Raw genomic sequence first — 9,484 nt, 5'->3', positions numbered from 1 at the left:
CTTTATCATATATTTATTAATTGATCTTGCTTACTATCTTTCTTATATGCTTACTACCACTAGAATACAAGCCTGTTATTTCTTATATGCTTGTTTAATTATTTGCTGATTTGCTTTTTATTTTATTATTTGCTTAAAGGCTTATTTTATTAATTGATCTTGCTTATTACTTTATCTTATATGTTTATTATCACTGGAATACCAGCTCCACAAGGGCAGGGGTCTTCACCTGTTTTGATCATGACTGAGTCCTTTGTACCTAGGATGGTGCCTGCCACACAGTAAATACTCAAAAAAAAATCTGTTGACCAAATTCCTCCCAACCACTTTCAGAAGTATTATTTTTAAGTTTTTAAAATATTTTTATGTAGACCATTATAAAAGTTTTTTATTGAATTTGTGACTATATTGCTTCTGTTTTATGGTGGTTGTTTCTTTGGCCACGAGGCATGCAGGATCTTAGCTCCCAGACCAGCGATCAAACCCGCACCCGCTGCACAGGAAGATGAAGTTCTAACCACCGGACAGCCAGGGAAATCCCAGCATTATTTTTATCTCCGTTTCACAGCTACAGAAATTAAAGGTTAAATAACTGGCTTTAGCAGCAGCCTGTCTCCAGTCCCAGGCATTCTACATCCAGGGCCTGTGCCCTTACTGCAGTTACAAAATGCTTATATTGCAACACTGTCTGTAACAGAAGAAGGCTGGAAACAACCTAATTTCCCATCAGTAGGGGAGCGGTTAAATAAATTACAGTATTAGGCATCCTGTAATAGTCTATAAAAGCAACCTATAAACGAATTAAGAAGATCTATATGTGCTTATCTGAAATGACCTCCAAGGTATTCTTGAGTAAAAATAGCAAGACTCAGAACAGTGCATTGCATGGGCTCTTATCTGTACGAAATAAGCAGGATGACCAGACACACAGGCTGGATGTGCAGAGAAATATCCTGAATGAATATTCTAGAAACTGTTGACAAGGCAAAAGGGAGCCTGGGGTCTCAAGTGGGAGAAAACTTTTGTATACCATTTGATATTTAGGGGATTTTAAATCACACACATGACTTACCTTTTTCAGCAATGTAAATCGTCCACACAGTTTGAGCTACAGGGCTTATATTAAAAATTAGCAGTCACCTACCCTCCCCCTTCTTGTATTCCACGTCTTTTCCTAAAGGCGATGAATTCAAATCTTTCAGCTGCTCCAGAAGGTTGCCACTCTTTCTTTCTTTTTTAAATTTTTTTTTATCTTTTCCATTCTCTAAGTCAGGGTTTCTCACTTCAAGGAGCACATGAATCACATGGGATCTTGTTAAAATACAGGTTCTTATTCAGCAGGTCTGAGGCGAGCTCCAAGATTCTCCATTTCTAACAAGCTCTCCCAGATGATGTTGATGCTACCTGTCCATGGATCATTCTTTGGGCATTTTTCTAACTAATATGCTAATATAGCTATTTCTTGATATTTTGTTTTTGATCTTACTTCCTAATATAGAAAGTGAAAATTTTGTTCTCTTCTCCCCCTGTCCCCACACATGTGCATCCTATCCCCATTCTCCCAATATAGTTATAGGTACCTTTTTGTTTAAAACAGTTTAGTTATTTACATTACTATTTCTTTATAGATGGGCTTCCCTGCTGCCTCAGATGGTAAAGAGTCTGCAACTTGGGAGACTCAGGTTCAATCCCTGGATCAGGGAGATCCCCTGGAGAAGGGAATGGCCACCACGCTAGTATTCTTGCCTGGAGAATTCCATGGACAGAGGAGCCTGGCAGGCTAAAGTCCACAGGGTCGCAAAGTCAGACAAGACTAAGGGACTAACACTTTCCCTTTGATAGATAATATTCACAGCTCAGTCACATAATATACCTTGATTACATTTCCTTTCTTGTGCAACTTTTTGTTTTCCCTGGAGTTAATAATTTCTTCATTTTTTTCCATTTCACCTTCCTTAATGCATACGCAAACCCTTTGGACAAAACTAAAAGTCTCTTCTTAAGAGATCCAAACATACATCATATAATCTACATCTTGGCACCTTTGTCCTCTTGGACCAATACACACTGATTACCCCTTCTAGTTTTTCATTTAAAAAGATCCAAAGGTGGACTGGTAAACAGAGTTTATGGCAGAAAGCATAAAGGAGGGTTCAGAGCCTCAGCTATGAATCAATCCTTCCTGACTTCAAACTGGATTCCATTCTCGCTTCTCCCTTTTTGTAATACCCAACCCCTGCCCCGGTTTTTAAAAATGCGTATGGCTGTGCAGTTCGGGGCTAAATTTCCCAGTCATCCTTGCAGTTAAGGGACCAACTGCTTGCTGATAGAATACAAGTGAAGGTGAGGAAAGCCCCTTCTACATCACTCCATCTTTCCTCTTTCTTCAGGACTAAAAACTCAGCATGATGCCCATGAGCCAGCTTCCACCTAGAGGACCACCTATCTCTAGACTATTACCTAAAGAGAAACAAAATTCACTTGTAATAAAGAAAACCTGGAACAAACCTGGGTTTGAGATATAACTTTCTCCATGTGATATAATTCTCAAGATCATTCTGAGAAAACATTGGCATTTGTGGCAAAATGCTTAGGCAATATTCTGATAAACCTTAATTCAAGTAAGACCTCTTCTAGGAAGCGAGCTTCCTGTCTACTCAGCTGTCAGTCACTCAGGGAGCTAATGTTCTAATATCAGACACTCTTCTTCCTTGTTTCTAATCAAACAACAAATATCTCAGCAGTCTCTTTCCTCTGAAAGGGAAAGGTCTCCTCGAATCAACTTGGCCATAAGCCTCTTTCTTCATGGCAAATCTGAAATAAAGCTTCAGCATGTGCTCTTAATTAATAAATTAATTAATTAATAAAGCTTTAGCATGTGCTCTTAATTAATTTGTCAGAAGATTTCTTTTGAGCCACTATAATTGGAGACCTTTTTTTGACTGGCTCATACAATTCTCCCCACAATCCCACAAGGTGGGTGTTTGGAATAAACCCCAGCAGCTTTTGCCTGCTCACCATCCCTGGGGGTGAAAAACAATGAGAATTGAATCAAAACAAGGGAGATGGGGGTCTGCATAGACTGAGAATAACACTGTGCAGGAACTGAAGAGGGAAAGGGAAAATTAAAGTGATAGTCTCTCAGTCGTGTCCAACTCTTTGCAACCCCACGGACTGTAGCCCACCAGGATCCTCTGTCCATGGAATTCTGTGGGCAAGAATACTGCAGGGGGTTGATAGTCTCTTCTCTAGGGGATCTTCCCCACCCAGGGATCAGACGCGGGTCTCCTGAAGTGCAGGCAGAGACTTTACCATCTGAGCCTCCAGGCAAGCCCCCGCCATGAACTGAAGGGAAGAATGAACTCTGCCTTCTGAATACCTGAGTCCAAATGGAAAATGAGGGGCATGGGGCCTGGGCAGGCAGGGCAGGTTGTAGGCCTGGCAGTCACTATTCACACTGGTTCCTGGTTTCCGAAGGCCAGGGTGCTAGGCTGGAAACCCAGCAGATGGTCTGAGTGCTTCCAGCCAGCAAGACATGGGTCCAGAGTCCATCAGAAAAGGCCTAGGTTCTCAGAGAAGAAGGCAGGGCCTCTCCAAGGTGAACACATCTCAAGCCTCTTTCCTTTCTCTTCTTCTTTTTTTAAATGTTTATTTATTTGGCTTTGTCGGGTCTTAGTTGCAGCACATAGGATCTTTCATTGCAGTGTACAGACTCTAGTCGCGGAGCACTGACTTGCAGGGCTTACAGGCTTAGTTGCCGCGAAGCACGTGAGATCTTCCCCGACCAGAGACTGAACTGTGTCCCCTGCATCGACAGGCAGATTCTTAACCACTGGAACACCAGGGAAGTTCCAGGACTCTTTCTTTTTTGGAGGCTCACTGTGTCCTGGAAACATTCAGAAATGCCAAAAACAGCAAAATGAAGACCGCGGTATATCGTAAATGTTTGTGTGTGTGTGTATTCACTCAATCGTGTCCCACTCTTTGCGACCCGCATGGACTGTAGCCTGCCCGGCTCCTCTGTCCATGGGATTTTCCAGGCATGAATACTGGAGTGGGTTGCCATTTCCTCCTCCAGGGGATCTTCCTGACCCGGGGATCTTCCTGACCCCGGGATCCGACTCTCATCTCTTATGAATCCTGCATTAGCAGGCAGATTCTTTACCACTAGCGCCGTCTGGGAAACCCATCATAAATGTTTACACTTGCCTAATTAACACACACGCAAATAGAGTGCAAGACAGATATTCCACTTGCAAGACAATGAGAGGGTTCATAAAGGACACTGACTCAGGGATAACCCATGAGGTCAGGGGAGAGTGTAATCTGAGCTGGGACAAGCTCTTAATGTTCCATAAATGTTCTTGGTTATCAACCCCATCAGAAAAATGTCATGCCTGAATATATAATTTTCTCTTCAGAAGCCTGGGCCAGACTCCCCTGACGCCTGAGACAGTTCTGTGAGCGGAGCCTGAGCCCAGGAGGATGGCTGGGGCTGACCCTACGTGCCAAGGGTTGCAGCCCTGACTCCAGTCCCCCAGAGCTGGTGGGACTGCCCCTGCTGATGCATTTTTGGCCCATAAATCTGGTGCCGGGGCAGACCCTCTTGAAGGGGGTTAAATGGCTGAGATGCAGTGCTCAGACTCTTCCCAGGATGCCTGGGGCAGTTTGGAGATGCCTGATGACTAATCTTCTCTCTCCAGGCTGAAGTCAGAGGGGGTGGGACCCAGAGTCTCAGGCTCCTGAGAACTGGGTCTGAGCCTCCACCCCCCACCCTCAGCCCAAGAGCCAGACCCAGCCACCCAAACAGGAGACAGACAGAGCTTCACAGCCACTGAGAATTAAAACCTATTGATTTTCCCCATTAGCTAGAGAAGGCCATCAGAGTGCATTAAAAGCAGGCAAAGCACCAGCATCATGAATAATTAACATCCACAAATGACAACCCCAGGGGGCCCAGGGGAGGGGGAAGGGGTGCCCAGAGGCCTGGGGCACCTGACCCCTTATGACTCCCACCCCCCGGGAGTCCTGGCCTGGCCTGACCTCCCCTCCTCTCCTCCTCCTCCTCCTCCTCCATGAATCTCTACTAGTCCTCCTGTCCCCTCTCATTTCCTGTCTCAAAGAAACAAGTCTCCAAGGCAAGCGACCTAGGAAGACAGAGTGCTGAGAGGGGAGTCAGGTCTGCCCAGCTCTGTTGTGTGTCACAGTGTGACCTCAGGGGAGTCTGCCCCTTTCTGAGCTCATTTCTCTGGCTAAGTCCATAGATTTGTGGTTCCGTAGAGAGGGACAGTGATTGGCCCAAAGCTCACAGCAGGTCTGCAAACAGAGCCCATACTAGGACCTGGGGCCTCTAGTCATCCTCGCCCCCAGTCCAGCCTATAGGGTACCTTTAGGCAAATCCAAAAAAAAAGGTCACTCCCCTTGGATTGACCAGTTGGAAAATGGCACCCATCTGGGGGAACCAGTTAGATAAAAGTGTGCCCTCTGAACAGGCCAGTTCAAAAGAGATCCCTCTGAGTGGACTGATTTTTTTATCTTTATTTTTTTAACATTTATTTATTTGGCTCCACTGGTGTCTTAGTTGCAGTACCTGGGAATCTTCGTTCTTCTTTGCGGAATGCAGGATCTTTAGTTGTGGCATGCGAAGTCTTAGTTGCAGTACGTGGGATCTAGTTTCCTGACTAGAGATCGAACCCCGGCCCCCTGCATTGGGAGCTCAGAGTCTTAGCCATTGAACTACCAGGGAGATCCCTGGACTAACTTTTAAAAAGACCCTCTTCAGGCTGACCAATAAGAAACAGGAACTCTTTTGAGTGGACCAATGAGAAAAAGGTGCCCTCCCCCAATGAGGTCACAGTTTTAAAGGTGGAAGGCTTGGCAGAGCAAGAGGTAGGCTGGATGTCAGCCCCCACTCACCGTCTGCCGGGTGCCCTGTGCAGAGTGTGCAGCCTAAACAACTGTCTGTGGGGGCTCCACCTTTTCTGGGCCAGGGAGACCCAGATCTGTCCTCCCAGCCAGCAGAATTCAGTTCACTGAACTGATGTTTCCTTCTAAGCTGCTCCATCTCCCACGCACCTCCTCGGCCCCTCGGCTGGCCCAGGTCCCCGCTTCCACCCTCCTCCCACCCAGCCTTCCTCCTCAGAGCCCCAGGAGAAGCAATTCGGGAATGAATACCTCCTACATCTCTGACCGTGCCTGCATCTTCTTCCTGCCTTGCAAGGCACCATGCATCCCACCCACCCCCACCCCGCCCTCCGTTTTTTTTTTCCTTAAAGATTTATTCATTTATTTTTGGCTAGGCGGGGTCTTTGTTGCTGCACATCGACTTTCTCTAGTTGCAATGACGGGGTTTACTCTCTAGCTGCAGCGAGCAGGCTTCTCATTGTGGTGGCTTCTCTGGTTGTGGAGTGCGGGCTTCGGCACTTACGGCACACGGGCTCAGTAGTCGTGGCGCATGAGCTTGGTCGCTCCACCGCATGTGGGATCGTCCCAGACCAGGGATCGAATCCATGCCCCTGGCACTGGCAGGTGGATTCTCAACCGCTGGACCGCCAGGAAAGCCCTGTGCATCCTGTCATGAGTCTTTGCAGGAACTCGGCCCTCTCTGCTGGTGATGCCCCACCTCTTGAGCCCCTGGGGAAACTCTATTCGCGCTCAAACTCAGCTTAAAGACCTTCGCTGTTTCTCACTCTCTTCCTTAAACATAGCAGCTAGTTCTTGCCTCTGAGCCTTTGCACCTGCTGACCCTTCTTCCATCCAGATATTCCACTGGCTCCTCTTCCTGCTGGTCACAGCTCCAGTGTCACCCCCGTGGGAGGTCTGCCCTGAACACCCTAACCAACCACCTCCCGGTTAGTCTCCCTCACCTCTCCCTGTTTTCTTTTTTCATAACCCTTTTCACAAGCTGAATTTTTCCTTTGTTTATTGGTGATTCCAGGGCCACAATGAATGGCTATGCATGTTGTAAGTTGCAGAGGAGGTGAGTGGGGCTATAGGCCACCTTGCGATCCACATTACAAGCTGGGTGCTGGGGAGAGGGGTTGGGGGATGTGGAAGAGGCTGCACCTGCCCAGCGGGAGCACCTTCCCCAATTCACACACTGCCGGGCCACCAGGTATACAAATTTCAGCCCCAGTGGCTTCCATCTGTGACAGGTAAGCCCACCAGCACAGGAGGTGTCTGCTGTCTCCGTTGCTGTATGTCCAGTGCTCAGCACAGTGCCCGGCACATAGCCGGTGCTCAAGCATTTTCTTTCATTTTTAAAAAATATTTATTTATTTGGCTGCAATGAGCTGCAGCCTGTGAACTCCTAGTGTGGCACGTGCTTTCAGTTCCCTGGCCTCGAACTGAACCTGGGCCCTGGCATTGGGAACGTGGAGTCTTAGCCAGTGGACCACCAGGGAAGTCCTGCAATAAACATTTTTCAAGCAAACAAACTCTACTCAGATTCCTCCACTCCCATCCACTCCTTACACTCTTCAGCAGAATACACCGTGCATGTGGTCCATCTCTGGGGCTGTGTATGGTTCATCTAGTGGGGGATTCCACAGGAAGCCAGTGACAAAACTGGCCCCAGACTTGGTGACGGTAATTGCTTGTTAAGAAAATGCCAAGGGGCCCCAGGAGTGGGATGTGTAAATGAAGGAGTCTTGGGAATGCTCCCTAGAACTCAGTGCCCTGCCCATGCCAGGGACCCTGTCCTGAGCCCCCAGTCTAATCCAGCTTCCTGGAGGCGCACGTGGTGAGGTCAGGCGGCTGGGGCATTCTGATCGAAATCCAGATGCTGAGCGCCGCACAGTCACTCACAGGCAGGAGGTGACATCGGAGGGTCCCGCAGCAGGGACGAGGGGGCCAGGCCAGGCTTTTGCACAGGCAGATCTCAGGCGCCGCCTTCCCTCTGCTCCCTGTGGCCATCCGCCCACTGGCCTCCCAGCTCCGGCAGAGAAGGAGTTAACCTCCCGGCTTCTCAGCGTGAATGTAGAGCTATTAATACCCACAGCCAAGCCAGAGCAGCCGCTGCTGGAGGAGCCGAAGGAGCCCTGAGCCCAGGGAGCTCTAGTCCAAGCTGGCACTGGAGCCAGGAGTCCAGGGACCAGAACTTTTCTCGTGGACAGCGTGGGCACCGTGCCAGCCTCATCTGGTCCTTGCCCACCTTTCAGCTTCAGGTCCCGACCCTCCCTCCTGGAGGCCACCCATGCCACCCACCCCCCGGGGGAGAACAAACTTTCTTGGAGAAACCACCTCTACTGCCTGTGCTGGCCCGCTGGGAAGGAGCAGACAGCCGGACAGCCAGATGAACAGATGGGCAGGGCATCTGTGAGCCTGTCCTCCGGGTCGTGCCTCTGACCAGCTGCAGCGGAGCGGGCAGCCGAGGAGCCTCAGGCACCACCAGGGGCGACGAGGGGCCCTGCTGGACCTTTGTCCACCAGCCAGCTGCCTCTGAGTCCAGGCGGCTGGGAGCTGCTTCCGAGGGCCCAGCCCTGGGGCTGGAAGGTCCGTGGGTCAGGACAGCCGATCCCATCAGACAGAGCCACGGGCTCTCCCGCTCACCGAGGCGACGGGTAACCTGAGCGAAAAGGCACAGGTGGCAGGTGGGCAAGCGCAGGCGCAGGGTCCTGAGGCCAACAGGCTACTGACCCTGGAGCACGCTGGCTCGGGGAGCCCTGCCCAGGCGAGGGACGATGCTGTTGAGGCCGCCACCGGCCACCCCTGCCCCATCCTGGAGCTGCCTCCGACCTGGCCCCTGCGCTGTGGGAAGGAGGATGTGCCAGCCTTCTGCTTCGTCTGTTTCCACAGGGAGGAGGAGGAGGAGCTGCTGGAAGAGGTCCCACTGCAGAGGTCAGTGCCCGAGGTGGGCAGTGGGTGGACAAGGTGAGGGCACAGGGCTTGGGAAGGGGCCCCTTGGGGGCCGGGGGTCCTGCTTCTGAGTTCCTCTGTCCACTGCTTACCAGCCCCGCCCCCTCCCTGTGTCAGACTCCCAGATCTCTCACCAGGGTGTAGCCTCCTCCCTGTCTCTCCCATCCTGCCCCCACAGTGACCCTCCTGTCCTTTCCCCCTGTGGTCATGTACCCTATGCTTAGAGTCTTCCATGACTCCTGGCTCCCACACAGTGAAGTCAACACTCAGCTGGACATTCAAGGCCTGTGAGATCAGATCAGCCCCACCCACCTCATCTTCGCTCTACTCTCCTGCATTCACCATCCATGAAACCCTGCCCAGACTTGCATTCCCCTAGCTCCCCTCCTTCCAAGCCCAGCTGCCATACCTCCTCCTCCAGGAAGCCCTCCAGGAAGCCCCTGCCCCATCCCAAGCTGAGAGTCACCTTTCCTCCCTGCACTGCACGGACACTTTTTAGTGTTAGGTTTTTGTTGAATTAATAAGTGAAAATGTCTTCATGTGCATACGCATGCGTGTGTGTGTGTGTCTGTATAAAAGAAAGGGAGGGGAGGGGATGGAAGGCTTGTGTGTCTAGGTGATTGGGTAT

At 50.0% G+C, this 9,484-nt stretch overlaps 1 protein-coding gene across 1 annotated transcript in view; it reads left to right on the top strand.

Annotated features, from left to right (window-relative positions):
* The first annotated feature begins 7,997 nt into the window (after window positions 1–7,997).
* SBK1 (SH3 domain binding kinase 1) overlaps window positions 7,998–9,484 on the top strand; it is a 43,785-nt gene continuing 42,298 nt past the window's right edge. Inside the window, exon 1 of the mRNA XM_025274673.3 lies at window positions 7,998–8,838. The gene's annotated coding sequence lies outside the window, so the exon portion shown is untranslated. The remainder of the gene's footprint in view (window positions 8,839–9,484) is intronic.

Source organism: Bubalus bubalis, chromosome 24 (genome assembly GCF_019923935.1).
Source record: "Bubalus bubalis isolate 160015118507 breed Murrah chromosome 24, NDDB_SH_1, whole genome shotgun sequence".
Lineage (NCBI taxonomy): Eukaryota > Metazoa > Chordata > Mammalia > Artiodactyla > Bovidae > Bubalus > Bubalus bubalis.
This window is presented reverse-complemented; position numbering and strand designations above follow the sequence as displayed.